At 36.9% G+C, this 16,023-nt stretch overlaps 1 protein-coding gene across 6 annotated transcripts in view; it reads right to left on the reverse strand.

The window, feature by feature from the left end:
• Window positions 1–13,289, reverse strand: part of LOC129569893 (uncharacterized) — an 81,286-nt gene extending 67,997 nt beyond the window's left edge. For 2 of the 6 annotated variants that reach the window (XM_055449117.1, XM_055449112.1), the window contains exons 1-2: window positions 13,139–13,289; window positions 11,693–12,225 (exon numbers count right to left, since the gene is read on the reverse strand). The gene's annotated coding sequence lies outside the window, so the exon portion shown is untranslated. Of the gene's footprint in view, window positions 1–11,692; window positions 12,226–12,423; window positions 12,826–12,885; window positions 13,053–13,073 lie in introns of those variants that run through there. The other 4 variants (XM_055449114.1, XM_055449113.1, XM_055449116.1 and 1 more) reach the window with 4 other exon arrangements.
• Window positions 13,290–16,023: the final 2,734 nt, after the last annotated feature.

A 16,023-nucleotide genomic window follows, 5' to 3' on the forward strand; every position in this document is an offset into this window, starting at 1 on the left:
TAATGCTTTTTTCGAGTACTTTCCATACAAAAGTATCATTTTACAAGGATTTTCAGGTCCTCAGTCGGAGGCTTATGGTACGAAATTGGTAAATCAGAATGGGCTCAAAATCAATCCGAAGCTTTGTCTTGACACGCCAAAACCTCTGGTTTTTACAGATCTCAATTATCTTGTCAACTTTTTGAGATATCCGGCGGACAAAAAACGCGAACGCGGACGACGTCATACGCACATCGCAATTTCACACATTTTTCATAGTGAACAAAGTATTTTTGGAAGCAGATAGGTCTTGATCGATAGGATTTGATCCCATCTACATTGCCTAGTGTACAGATATGTGCTTTTAAAGTTTGGCGCGACGTTATAGTGGTCCGAAAGAGGAGCTAGTAAAACCAATACTTTTCCTTAACAAACAAAGTTTGCGGAAAAGTAAAATCAATCTCATCAATCGAACCATTTAATTTTTCCAAATATTTTCATCCATTCATTGAGATTAACAATTTCAATCGACGAGTTTCAGTCTAAAAGACTTTTCAGCATTATAATTCATATTTGAAAAAATTAAATGGTTCGATTGATTTCTGTGTTTGTGACAAATCGTTAGTTGTAAATCCACAATCTGAGTTTGTCGATGATATGGAAGTTTAGAAGCGGTTAGAAATAAAATATTTTTTAGTAAAAAATAAATACAAAACATATAAATTGTGAATATAATTTTGATATCAATCGCTTTTTCTTTTTGACTGTCACATTCATTATTGAAAAACAATTTTACAACGAATTGTATTTACAATTACAATTACAATTTACGAAAATTGTAACAGTACTGTGCAACAGGCCCCTGAATTATATTGTATATTTTCAAATGGTTCACTATGCGCTGGAATTTCATATTGATTTATTCATTTATTGGAATTGAAAGTCGTCATTTGGAAAATTTTGGGGAATTATGATTAGTAGACACGAATTTCAAAAAAATCAAAGACTGATTTAATTAACAATTAATGCTCGTATTCGATGACAAATTGTTGTCTGAATAATCAATTGTAAGTTCAATCATTTAAAATGAAGTATGTACGAACATCGAATTGTTCGAATGCCGATCTATCTAAATTTAAAAATAAAATCAAACAGAAATGAACATGAAGCTAAAATTGCCCAACAGTACAACCTGTACGTAAAGCATGTATTATTCAGTAATAAGTAACACATCAATCAGATGGGAAAAAAATGTTCTGTAGATATGTTGCGACACAATCTGTTGACGGATGAGCATTCTGTTTTAACGATAAAGCGAATAGCACGAGCGAAACCTGCATGAAAACCTATCTTGGTTGTGATTCATTACAAAACTCTCTTGAATATGACAATTGTCAACGATTTGGTTGTCAATTGAATGTAAAAAAAAGTGACAAGAATAAGAGAAAAAAGAGCCAATGGAACGAAACAAATTTATAAAATGGTTTTCATCTCCGTGGCGCACGTTATTTCATTTTATACATGTTGCCACGTTTATATACATCGTGTACATGTTGCATTCATTGTCCCATTAAAGAATGTTGCTTATGCATGCAATCGCAATCAATTTGTGATAAATATGGTTATTTTCAATAAATAAATACATACAAAATTAAATATTTGAATAAATGCGAAAGCGGCCAAGATGAACATTAGGATGGATCGATTTAGCTGCTAAACTTTAGCATGAATGGTGCGTCCAATATTCGCAATTGAATATTTTCCATTTGGGAGACCACAGTCAAGTTCTGGATACATAACATTTGCATTGATTTTAACAAATAACCACGATTTCTTTACGCAACATACCCACCCTAATTCAAATGTATTTTCGTTATGTTGTGCACACTTTCACGTTGGATGCGATGCTTGGTAAGATTTGTTATAAGCAACTGCACTAATTGAATTCAGCATTGGAAACAGAACAGACAAAATACTAAAATATGAAGCTGTGACACATACCAAGTGTGTCATTTCATGCAATTATTATTGATTAAAATGAAACAATCAATTGTATGCAAAGCGAAAACAAATGAATTCAAAACAATCACCACTTTAATTTATTCCATATTTTATTCGCTTTCGGCATGTTTATTTCATTTAACCCATGCAACGGAATTGCAACGAGACATTCGAATAAAAAATGAAAATGACGAAGATGCAGCCAGGCAAACTCAAGTTTTTTTTCTAGTTTATTTTTAACTTGAACTGAAGATGTCATTTGACATATCCAATTCTCGAGAACACCAGTTTGCAATTAGCTTTATTGAAAGCCTTTGATGATTTTAAATTATTCATTGAAGCGTTCAATAAACGAAGCGGTTGCCACAATCTGCATGCATCGCAGTGCGTTAGGGGAATCATTGAACTTTGATTGTAAAACGTTCTTATTCATTCCAATTAAATGTTCGTTCGATTCGTTTACAAATATTGATTTGATGGAAGCAACGTTTATCAATATCAGCGGTCTACACGACCGACCGGCAGAAAAAGGGAGAGAGGAACATTTAGTTTGAAATCACATGAAAATAATAGTCAGTGGTCAAGGGATAACCGGGAAGATTGAAACACAAACAGAGGATAAGACGTTACAATGAAGAAACAAGACACTGACATTCCTCGGCTGTGTACCTCTTACAGACTTAAGCATCGCTGATTGACACATGTCTTTGTCATTTCTTCCATTTATTAATTTACGTTTTTCTCGATTTGCTCCCAAGGTTTGATACGGCATTCGAGTAAACATTTCGTTGCGGCGAATGGAGAACCATTTATTTCCAATTGAATCCAACTTAAAATTCCATCTGATTAAATCGTTATTATATATTATATTTAAATTTCAGCGTAGTATTTATTCCGCTTTATTTTTCAAATGCGGAATGAATGTGGGCCCGACACCAGAGCCAAAGCCACTTCATTTTATTATAATATCTTGTACGGTGTTTCTTTTTCCGCATTTTGTGTGTATGCCCATGCCCACAGAGATCGAACACGAGGAAAACGGAATGTGAGGGATTTGTACATTTCATTAAATGCATTTAAACACAGTGTCATTGTCTCTTGGTGACAGCGAGAAACAGATTAAACAATTTAATGCAAAGAAGTACAATTTAAAGTGTGTAAATTCGTCATTTCGTCGTTGTAGTGTTGATTCTGGTGCGGATGGTGCGAGGCGTTCGCTCTGTGACACATTCAACAAAATTCAACACGAAAAAGGGGACGAAAATAAATCAAATATACAAAATATGGTTGAATGCACCAGAGAATTATGTTCAACGGAATAATATCATTATAATTTACATTGTGTTCGGTCGGTCGCTTGGTGTCGAAAACAAAGACGTCATCTTTGGCGGTGTCATTTTGTCTGTTCTTGTTGTTGTTATTGTTATTGGCGTTGCTGTTGTCGATGCCGATGCTATTTCGCTGTTTTGTGATGACAAAGTCCACGGAAATTGGTTTTCTTTCCTGTGTCGCTGCTCCCGATGACGTTGACGAAAACGGTGGAATTAGGAGCATGTACGCAAACACATGGCAAATAATCCGTTTTAAGTGTTAGTTTTGCCGGCGGCACGTTCATGTACCCTCATCAGAGAGTTTCGATTTTATTCGGTAATGAAGCGATTCAACGTTTGAATTTTGCAATGTGCAGGCACACCGAAAATGGTTTTTCCTTGTACAGATCGACGTGACCTGAGAACGGTGGCGGTGACGGGCATACATACACAATGACTGTTACTTTTCCGTGTGATATCTTTCTTTAGACGGCTTACGGGCTCGAAGACATTCAAGCAAAAGTAATGTTGGTAAGAGAATCGAGCTGTTTTATCAGTCGGGCGCTTGATAGGACAAAATATTGTTTTTGGTGTTGTTGTTGTCGCCATCGTCTTAAAATGCATTAGAATGGGTATTAAACCATATCAAAATATTCCGACACACAAAGGCCAGATAACGTCTGCTCAATGCTCATACGGCCAAAACTTTTCGAAACCGTCGGCAGATTTTTTTTGTTTGGTTTCCAAGATGCGGGCAATTTAATATTTTGATCAGGATGCAAAAAGAACAAACCGATAAAATGAGGGGAGAACGGAAAATGTACTAAATAGATAAGCAAATAGAGACAATATGATTTTCACGCGACAGAAAAGAATTCTCTCTCTTTGTGTGTATATATATATGCGAGTGTGGGTGTGTTTGCAGCGAAACGAATGTCAGAGGCAAGATCCCAGAGCAAATAGAGAGTACTTAACATTTTACGTTTTCCCTATGTAGTATTATCGAATGCCGGGGAAATCGAGTATACACAAATTCAAGTATTTGCCGACCCGAACACAGCGACTAAGCACCGGCTAATATTCCAAATCAAATTTCCTCCCGGAGCCAGTGCAGCCAGCGCACACATTTCCACACGCCTCGAAATTGCACTAGGTTTTTTCATTTTAAGAAAGTGCATGAAATCGACACATTGATAGCAAAAGACATTATGACTCTTCAAGTAAAACGCCCAATCACACATGCCACGAACAATGAAGGGTCTTTTTGCGCCCGAAAAACGACCATAGAAATAAACGAATCACTATCGCACGATTCCCTAACAAACCGATATTGATTGGATTGTGTTTGCGATTTTTTCCATTTTGAATAGTTAGCAAAAAAAAAAGAGAAGAGAAGAGAGGAGAATCTGAGTGCCGCATTTTATTGCACCTCTTTAAGATTACATATTGCAGCAGAATATTGATGTTTCCCTCTTTTCAGCTGTCCAATTTTCGATGTGCTGCTGTCGCTTCATTGTTTTTATTTCATTTTTATTCTGTTATCTTTCGACACTCAAAAACCTCTTCATCGTATGTTCGTTGGTTGGTTGGTTGGTTGCTTGGTTGCTCGTGCCCGTTCATGTGACGATAGCATTCGAGGAGATTCTTCCTCGATTGATCATGAATTGCAATTTGTGTACGCTCGATTCGATTTTGCCGAATGAGTGTGTGAGTGTGTAAGTATGTGTGCATGATGCTAGGAGCCGAGAGCATCGCAAGCTGTGAAACCGAATTACTGTGCTCACTCGAGCATGGTTGTGTTGCCGAGGTGGATTGCACACAGTATAACCGAACACAATCGTGTGTGCATCGAAGGATTATAAATTATGTTTAAAGCTTTTCATTTGTTTCTCCAGCGAAAGACGCAACAACAACAACAACGACAACAACAACGGCTAAAACACCCAATGGTACAACTACCAAACCATTTTTGTTGCCGACTAGTGGTGATGCCTAAGTGTGTGTCATCACCAAACAACGATCCGGTTTCACACAAAACGATGGTGATTTGTTTGTTCATTTTATGTGTCTTTGGCTGTGCTTTTGTGCGCTACATCAATTTATGGAATAGAAGAGCGATTCCTGCGGCACATTGCACACACAGAATTTAAAAAAAAAGAAGAAAGATGTGTGTGCTACATATGTGCGATGTGCGATTTTCTCCGGCTTTTGGTTGTGGCAGAATAAATTGTTATCTGGTAAATTGATTGGTGCTTACATTGCAATAAATAAATACATAAATAAACACAGAGATACACGCTAAAACGCAAAACCGCATCAAAAACTTCTCCACTTGCCAGAGTGAAAACACGGCAGGAGAAAAAAAGCAATCACAAATTTAGTTATAGGTTTTGCCTCGCACTTGATGACGCTTCATCGCTTGCCAAGAAGAAGTTGCAAACTTTGACGCATTTTGAGCACATACTGACAAAGGCAGGTGTTTGCCATTTTATTATTTATTCTGCGCATATAAAACGATCCTTTTGTAGTATATGCCAAACATTTGCTCGCTGAGTTGTGTTTTCGTTTTTTTTTTCATGACTTCTCAAAAATCCATTTATATTGTTCCCTCTTGAGCTTCTCTCTTTCTCTCATTTGACTATGGGAGTGAAAAACTACAGATAAATCGCCTTTTACCCGTCGATTTTCAACAGCCAAAACAAACATATTTCATGTTGATTCGCGAATGAATCGCAACTATCAATTGTTGCGATGTTCAACACGCACAACAGAACATTAATCAATTAGGATATGGAGGATTGTGTGCGCTTGTAACATTCAACTAATGCATCTCTGTTTCATCGTCTTTTTTTTACAATGCAATTCATGCACAGAATTTCTCGCTGAAGCATTATTCATCAATGGCAAAAAAGTGCTGCTCGTAATGACTGATTGTCTTTTTGTTTACAAATGCGTCTATTCCAGAGCAGCATCGCCATCAGGAACTTGTCATTCAATCAAAAACATCATTCTAAAGCACAAACTGCACGATTTGTGAAACGTATGGATGCCATTCGTTCGAAATATCTTCCAGTCTAGTTTCGTTAAGTTTGAATATTCACGCCGGCGAGAAAAAAAATGCCCACAATATAAATAAAAATAACAAAACCATATTTTATCAATTCGAGTGGCACGTTTCTGGAGACACAGTACAAAAGTACTCCTGCCTCACTTTGTTTTGTTTATTAAATTACGAGGCATAAAGAGGAGAAAACGAAATGAAATAAAAAGCAATAAATACAATTCCGAGCATGGATGCGTTCATCGGTTGTCTGTTTTTGCTAAGCAAACACATTGGAATTGATGGTCCGCCCTTCGTATAGACTGCACACAGTAATCTGTATCGACTTTCTGGCTCGGAACGAATCATTGTGTACGGTTCAGTGCAAACCAGAACGAAGACGAGCGCAAATTGTTAAAAATAATTATACGAATGTGGCGATTTTGATAAATTGTACCAAAAATTTGCCTTCACCAACAGAAAAGCGAGTCGAAGAAATATGGTTTTGATATTTGTTAGCATACCAAATGTGTGCGTGTATATGTGCACTTGGTAACTTCTGGGAAGATTCGCCATTTCGTACCTCATTCTCATGCGCTATCCTCTCTCCATTGTCTTTCATCTGCTATAGACGGTATAATATGATTGGAGGGTGTTTTCGTATGCATCCTCCATTCGGAGGAAAATAAACACGAGCGCGCACATGTATTTATCTCGATTATTTATTTTATTTCGTTTTAATATTGCAATTGATGTCATCGCTGTGGTAAAATTTGTCTGCTGCTCGTATCATTTTCACCCCTCTGAATTTCCAATTCATGCGCAACTGATGTGATGAGCAAGTGTCCGAGACGTAAAAGTGATGTGAAACAAAAAGTTTCAATGTTTTTTCCATTCGGAATTCAACATCTGCGTACGAAAACTACGACTATTTGATGGCGGTGGCGACGGCGACGGCAATACACCGAATTGTGTGTAAAGTGATACAAATCTGGATTTTTGTTTTCAACATACGAACTCAATCGACAGAGAGAAATTATGCAAAAATACATTTTAAGCCCGAATATGTAATCCAAATCAAATTGGATACCGAATCGGGAGAAAGAGAGAATCCGTTTCGGTAACGGCACATCATTTTGATTTTCCTTTCAGATGATGATGATGATACCGACGACGACAAAAACGAGGTAGCACACTCGTGAAGCCTTATTCGATCTGCATGCAAATGAATGAACCCATAAAAAACACATCGATTGGTATCCATAATAAAATCCATTTTAAATAAGATTTTTATTGTTATTCAATAAAGGGCGAGAAACACTTGCCATCAAGGCGTATATTTATTATTTATCGGTGTACATCTTATCGTTGCTTGCCTAGTCTCATTTCGCCTTAAGTCGAAACACGGTGGAGAGCGGATTCAAAACAGCATGAGAGGAGCAAACAATGGGAAGCGATAGCAGACATGACAAAATAAAATGGGAACCACATAGAAGAGAAAAAAACGTCACCGGGCACCATCAGCCTATGTGTGAGTGCAATACTCTCTTCTCCTCTTCCGGATTTTTATTTTTATTCATAATTTTCCTTTCGACATTTTTTCTTGTTTGTGTATGTGTGTGTGTCAAGCTCTCACTTTCATTTTTTTTATAAAATATTCTTTGCTACTGGTGCCGAAGAACTGTCGAACGCTCCACTGCCGCAGCAAGACGAAAACAAATATGGTAAATTATTCATATAATATTTATTGTAATAGGGCGCGTTTGTTCCACTTCTTTCGGATCTTCTCGCCTGGAAAGTTGTTTTTCGCTTCAATGCGACTCTCTCATTGAAATTCAACATCTTTTGCCAATTTCTTACGTCAGATTGTTGTTGTTTGTTAATATTGTACAATTTTTTTTTCTTCCTTCTTCGTCGATGACTTTCATCGTCCGTTATCGAGCACACTTGCGCTGCATTGACTTCCCAATTCTGTCCTTTTCGATTCTATTATTTTCCATAGAAAATTTCTCTTGTATTGCGACGTTTGTTGCTGTATTGTGTTTGTCATCATCATTCGACAACATCATCCAAAAAATTGAGACAACCGACCCGAAATTTCGCAAGACAAAATGCATATTTGAGCAATGAGCTCCTTTCTTTGCTCCGCGTTTCTGTTCCTCTCTATTTCTCTGTCGTGCTTTCGTCGTTTTGGTTGTGGGGGCCATTATTGATATTGTTATTATTATTTAGTGACGTATTGTGTGGGGAAATTTACATTTCAATAAAGCCAAAAGATAATGCGGAATTTCGCTGATGATGCTGGATAGATTTCGATATGGATAACAACATTGTACAGCGAAACCATTGATGATGCTCTCGTTTTTTTTACTCAGCTAAACACCAAACAAATCGTCTTTTTTGCACGTAATTGAAGCTCATTGTCCGCCTTTAAACGGCAACAACAATGAACATCAGCCGCAAACGAGAATAAAAATCGCCACGTTCACTTTTCGCTTTTTTAGTTCAATAACAGAACAGAAATAGAGTGAAATAAATAAAATATTATTATCTCTGTTATGGTTCGCAATAATAATTTTCGAGGCTTTTTTGCGCTCGCCAAAAGCATTGACATAAAAAAAGAATAAAGAAAATGCTGTTCGACCGAAATTTCATGTTAGGGTACTTCACACACATACACACACTCCATGGAAAGCTGTGGCTTTTTTGTTTGAAACCAGAAAAAGTGTGCTATAAAAAACACGTTATATTTTTGACTCTTTGTGCGAACAACACCAATGGAAAATCAATGAAATGGCCTGGAGGCGCTTCCCAAATTGGTTTCCAACATATTTTTCGGCGTTCAAATGATACAAATACTGAGAATTTTAAATATTTCAACCACCGTTCTATTTCAAAGCCGAGAGGCGAATGGCTTAGTCACTGGTTCCGAAAATATGTAATTGATTTGAAATGACTTCTTGCTGTTGGGCTTGCTGTTGGAGAATTCTCCGCTCAAAATATTATATTATAAATTTATAAATGAAAATGATTAAATTGAAACCAATTCATCGTGGCCGTATGTCTCGTTTTTGATAGCCGATGTTGTGAGTGTAAACATTAAAAATCGATAAAAAAAAATCGAATCCAACGCCCCGTGTGTCGAGAAATCGGTGCCTTAAACCAGTGCCAAGAGCATAAGAGATCAAAATTATACCAAATGGATAGACAAAACATGATAAATAACACATTTTGAGCGATTTTTAAATGGGATCCAATGGTGGGGGAAATTTATAGGAATATAATAACGTAAATTATCGTCATTTTGGATGTCCACCCACGTTTTTATCAATCTGCGTTGTTGTTGTTCTTTTTCCTCCTCTGTCGAACAATGTTTCGTCTATTTGCACCAACGTCTGTCATATTTCTTGTTTTTTTTTTGATTTTCCATTCGGTATCTTGTGTTTCCATCTCAACATGATTTAGACGATGTTGCCGCCGAGTAACGAAGCGCAATTTATCGAGTGAATTTACACAAGTAACGAATAAATTTCGATTTGGCTCGTGATTATGAAAAACGTGGCTATAAAGCGTATGATGATATTGAGCGCCATTCCAAGCAGCACACGCGAATGCAAAAAGACAATTCATTCGACAATGTAAACAAGCCGCACAACGGACTTTCCGGAGAAGTATATAGACAAATTGAAGAGGAAAATACGAAAAAGTGCTCAAATCAAAACATTAACAATTTATTAATTTGTAAATATCGCATGATAATGCTGTGCCTCGCAACCAGCGAGCGAGCGGGCGAAAGGGAGAGGGAGAGAGAGAGAACGAGAGGAAATTTCGAATTATTTATTGTTTTTCTTTTAACGAAGTTTGGTTATTGGTTCTTATTCTGTATGCACGCGGCATTGTGTATTCGATTGCGTTGCTCCGTTTGTTTTGTTTGTTGAAAAATAAATATTTATTCAACATGTTCCAACGCAAGAGCATCGCCACAGTGCGTTCGATGACATCCATTTGGATGCATAATTGAGTAAGAGCATGTCATGCTCACGTATCTCACATTTTTTCCGCTTAAAAATAATAATAATAACAACATTTTCCCTTCGAATGTTATGATTTCTGGTGCTATGGGGCGTTCGCTGCTGCCTATCGCCTTTTATTAAATTTCATTTATTTTTGTCATTGTCGATTTTCGTTCACTAACCAATGCAGCCATTTCGTCGAACAAATAACCACAACATAAAAACGATTTTGTACAGAGAAAAAAGCCCATGAAATGAACAACGGAATATCGGTGTGTGTGAATGTGTTTTTTTTTTGGTTTTTCGTCTGGACATGGAAATAAAATTAAATATTGATTATATGTAATTTGATACGCCAAACCGTCTATCCAATAGACTACACCAAAATAGTAATGAAAACAACAACATCAAAAATTCGCGTCAGCTTCAAAACGGTTTTTAATGGTTCTGATACAGTTACAGTCCAAATCATTGACATCAATATCCAATTTCTAGTTGAAATAAAATGATAGTAAAATCATAGCCTAATCTCTGGTTTTAAACAATCTCCCAAAGAGAATAGAATTTGGGAATGTTTTCAATTTGTAAATCGCAATAAAAATGAAATTTTATAACCATTTACTTTGAACGAAATGATCAAAAGTTTCGGCTGAAGTTCTGCAAAAAAAGAGCGGTTGACTCACTTCGTTCCCGCAATCTTGTTCCACTCGATGTGACTAAAACTATCAAAATTGCCGTTTGGGTCGCTTTCAATTTTAGCATCGATATTGAATTTCCAAATCAAATTACATGTGAATGTGAAAAAAGAGGAATCAATTGTCAAGCATCGCTTTACACTTTCGTCATCATTATCATGTGGTGCCGATGTAAATAGCATAGTTTATGAAACAAATATTCATATCGGAAATATTGGCTGAAAGCATTATTAAATGCACCATGACATCATCTCGACTGACAACGCGATAGAAAGAACACTGGAGCACGACGCTGAACGAGAAATGTTTGAAAAACAGACGGGACGAACAACACTGATTTTTAAAATGTATTTTATGATAAAAGCATTCATCCAAATGTACGTTGTGCATAAGATGCACGTTGATACAGCTAGACCGTGCAGGTATATGAATATCGTGATGAAACATTTAAGCATGATGCATTTCTTGTTGTTCTTCTTCTGCTTCGTTCGCATTTTGAGCCATGTGTGTGTGTGTGTGTGTGTGTTTCATCTTCTTCTTTCTTTCCTTTTTTTAATTCGCCTCATGGCATGCGTATGTGCTGTTCTTTATCGATAGACCCGTTTTGCGATTTTTATTCACATTTTCTTTGTGTTCAAAAAGCAAATCACTTACCCATGTGCCATGTTCTTGCGCCGTTCACTCTTAGGCTTTGTCGAACCGTGTTTGTCCTTTTTTTTCTCTTCACAACACACCACTTTGTTTCTGCAAGTTCTTGTTTGGTGCACAAAATGCATACACGATTTACATTAAACGTTGTTATTGTTGTGCCTTTGTTGCGCTCTTCGCATTCTTTAGTACATTTATTATTGTGTGTCTGCTCGAATGTGATCAATGTTCATAGAAAATTCTGTTTTTTTTTTCTGTCGACTGCAAACGTGACTTTTATTCAACTTCTCTGATGCACGCGTACTGCTATATCGTACTTTTTCTATTTTTTTTCCTTCAACTCAAAAAGTGATTTCGATTTTTTTTCGCGTTTTTTCTCTTTGCTTTGATGGCTATGACACAATGTACCTTCAACTATATGGGGACACTTGTTTCTCTGATTTCACATAAAACGTCAATCGGCATTTTTTACAAATCGTTTTATAGTTATCGATAGTATTTTTTTCTGATATTCAAGAACGTTGAAATAACATTGAAACCTGCGGAGAAAAAAATCGTAGACTTTTAAATCCAATCTTTTTGGTGCTCACATAAAATTTCGACAAAATCACAAAATTGAACCGCCATTGATATTCCAATAAAATTCACTCGTGTTACAAAATTCCAAAAACAAAAGCGAAACAAAGCCAGCGATTTTTTTCTCAAATAATAAAATAATTTGTTATGTTTAATGAAACCTTCAATTTTATTTGATTTTTCGATTTAAATGCCAATTAAATTCAGGTTTAAGTTAATTAATTTCATTTTTCATCATTTTTGATTTCGGAATGCATTGTCGACATTTTAATGAGTAGGGCACAAAAGCCGATGCACGTTGAAAATGCCACACAGATTATTATAAAAAAAAGAGAAAGAATATTTTTTGCTTCGATTTAAAAGATACGGAGAGCAAATGATAGATTTTGACCGAGCCGCGATAACAAAGACAACCAAAAGCGAATGAAAAAAAAACCGGCCTCAACGCTTCTTCAACTTCGACACATACGCAAAACAATACGCTGTGCAATGATTTCTTTTATGATAAAACCGTAGTGAGCACTTCAGAATCCCGAATGCAAAAAATGAAAAAAAAAAATCGGCAAAAATCCCGTGTGTGATTATTTCGAATATATAAGTATATACGTATTAAAAAAATGCACCAAGAATATATTCAACCGCGAGAGGTTCATATACACAAAAGGTAGCTTAACACTTTTTTTCTCCCTCTGATTTTATTCTCTTTGTTTTGCCATTCGAATGCAAAGAAGAGTGAAGAAAGACGAACGAACGAACGAACGCGATGTAAACACATGAAACTAAAGAGAACTAAAGAGACGGGAAAAAATACCACAACGAAATGAAGAATAAATCAACACACGAATAAAACTGTTCCGAAGCGAAGAAATTACACACCACACAGCTGCACCAGCTACGAACAAGCACCGAAGATAAAACCAGACTTTAACAACGAGAATATCGCTACGTGGTAATACGTGAATAAAGAGGAATGATAATAGAAACCAGCGTTCGAGCGACGATGACGACGACGATGAAAGTGTTCCCTTCTTCGTCGGATGTTTAGCCAAAACTGAGTCTAATTTAGAAAATAGTAACTTTTGTATTTGTGTGCCTCACGCTGTATTTTCGTCGATTACGCTTCGCACGTTGGGTGCTTGCTTGCGTGATTTTCTCTATACGCGTCTATATCTGTGTAGTAGCGATGTGTTTGTATTGCATTCACATGGAATTCATTCCACCGTATCCGATTCCACATACACCGCGCGCGTTTTATACATTTTCGGCATTTACAGGCGAACACAAGTCATGCCATAGCGAACGCGAGCGCGGACCAACAAGTCGATGTGAACGCGCAACGCGAACCCACACATTGATAATGCGGATGGTTTCAGCTGTGTTGTCGGTGGTTCCGCAAGTCACGCGACAAAATTTGGTGTTTGTATTCGATTCTTGTTCGTGCGGCTTGCAGCGGCTCGCTCACCATTCATGCTTGAATGGCATGGATTTGGTTTCTCCTCCATGCATAGCCACTGCAAACGAAACGAAGTCATTGTTATTGTCTTGTGCTAGCATCGCAGTCGTCGTCGATAGAGCTAAAACTCGATTTGTTCTCCCAAATTCGGTAGATGCGATTTCAGTTGCCGGAGTAGCGATAAAATCAATCGTCTGCTTCTCTTTTGATACGATGATTTTATCGTACTAGATTATAAACATGAGTAGAAGCTTTGTTCACTATTCTCCTTTGTTCATTTCTCCTCTGTTCATCCGATGGACAAACTCGCTGACCATTTGAGTTCTGTTTTGTTCAATGCAATGGACACCAACTGTATGGGATTTTTCTTTCATGAAAGAATTCCTTGTGTGAAAAAAAAACCTCTATGACATGAAGCCAGTATGTAACGTGTCGCCGTATTTAATTTGTTCTTCTTTTAATGAGTCGGTATCTCGATTTCCCAGGTGAGTTTTTTTTAATAACCAAATTTTAACAGATTTCAAAAGATTGTTAACGTAGAAAATGATCCCGTTACATGTGTTCCACTGCACCAGTGGCAAATTGAAAAGGATAGAAAAAATTGGTTAATCTTAACTCAAGATTAAAAATTAAGATTTCCATTGAAACGTCTTCGTCGCATGCCTTTTTCCAGCGTAACACCATCGAACGAACGAACGAACGAACAGCAAGAAAATTAATTATGAAGTTGATAAAATATTCAGGTTAATGTTGAAGCCTGGAAGTGAGTGAGAATCCTTTTTAAATGTAGCACGTACTGATGCATAAGGCAGTCGAGATTCAATTGATTCAACTGATGAAGATACCGTACATGATGTACTTGTAACCGCTCTCACTCGGTTTGCACGCCATTTCATGAACACTCGAGCGCCAATGCGTGCACGTTTCGTTCATCTTCGTATAACGCCGGATTCATAAAATTTCGAGAAGAATATATCTGCAAAACAACAAAAACTCTGCTACGCGCGCAAAAGGGGTGAGTGATGAACGTTAAGATTGAATACTAGGTGCGGAGATGAGCACCAAATGGCATTAAATCAGTAAAAGTTTGTGTTGATAATTGACACCGTTAGAAAAATTACTTTCTTCCCTTAACGCTGCATGGAAAATGTTAGATGTTGAATGCTCGCTTCCTTAATTGATTGTTTTACATAATATCACTTGCTCTGCTTGATTATTTCAATATTGCATTATGTCGACAGCGGATGGGAAGCACGTTGCCGATACATGATCCTCCTAATAACAACAACCTAATTCTGGACTTTTTTGCTCTCACTCGATTTCTGCACTATTAAAAAGATGAGTAATTATAGAGTTTTTTTTGTCGATGATTCCTTTAATTATTCCTTTCATAGGTAAGGTAATTCAAGATTTCCTCGTAACAGCCAGTTCGTCCGATGCTGTTGTCGAAAAATCATCATGTTTGCACGGCTATAACAGCTACAAGCAGCATCATTCAAAACTAATGGAATTTTAACGGGGGAAAGGACGAAGTGTATTTTTGGCTACGCAGACTCGGAAACTGACGGAAAAGGGTCTGAACGACCGATGTGCCACAGGTCGATTCTCAATAGTCTAAGTTCCCAATCAATTAACAACGTATTTTATATTCAGTTTAAATTTACCTGTTGTGAATGCTTCGTCGGTGTAATATAAAGAGCGCTCTCAGAACACCTACGTTACATTTAGCTGGATCTATATTTATTGGCCCAAAAGTTATTTTGACCTACCTTTATTTTATCACAGACACTGTGCGTCATGCTGTTTCGTTCGCGTCAATTAATTTTTCTTTTAAACTTTGTTTTGACACTCACCGAGTCACCACTGACGTCAGGTTTTTACAACTAAAAATATTTGCCAAAAGACAACCCTGATTGGTGAACATCTTTACACGGCATAGTCGATAATTCGGCTGGAACGAAAGGAAATGGATGAAAGAGAAAAACCACATGATGCAAACACAGTGTTGGCGATAGAAAGACCTCACATGATAAATATACTAGTTTCGTTTGCCGAGCAAATGAAATCGGCACAATTTTACTCCAAGATTGAGAGAGTATTCACTGCAGAAAGACAATCATAATGTGACACAGGCTTTCGACTGTATGACTCATTCAGCGCCGAACAATAGAGTTAGCATTAGCATGTATAAGTATGTCTTGTTTGTATTCCTATATTCTCTGCTAAAAGACCAAAAATGAATGGAGTCTTTTGACAATTGTATCGATAAATTTCTTTAGCTCTCATGTCTCATGCTCTATCTCTGTTT

The sequence above is a fragment of the Sitodiplosis mosellana genome, unplaced genomic scaffold (assembly GCF_009176505.1).
Source record: "Sitodiplosis mosellana isolate CC-2019 unplaced genomic scaffold, AAFC_SMos_1.0 Smas_scaffold_47, whole genome shotgun sequence".
In the NCBI taxonomy this organism is placed as follows: domain Eukaryota; kingdom Metazoa; phylum Arthropoda; class Insecta; order Diptera; family Cecidomyiidae; genus Sitodiplosis; species Sitodiplosis mosellana.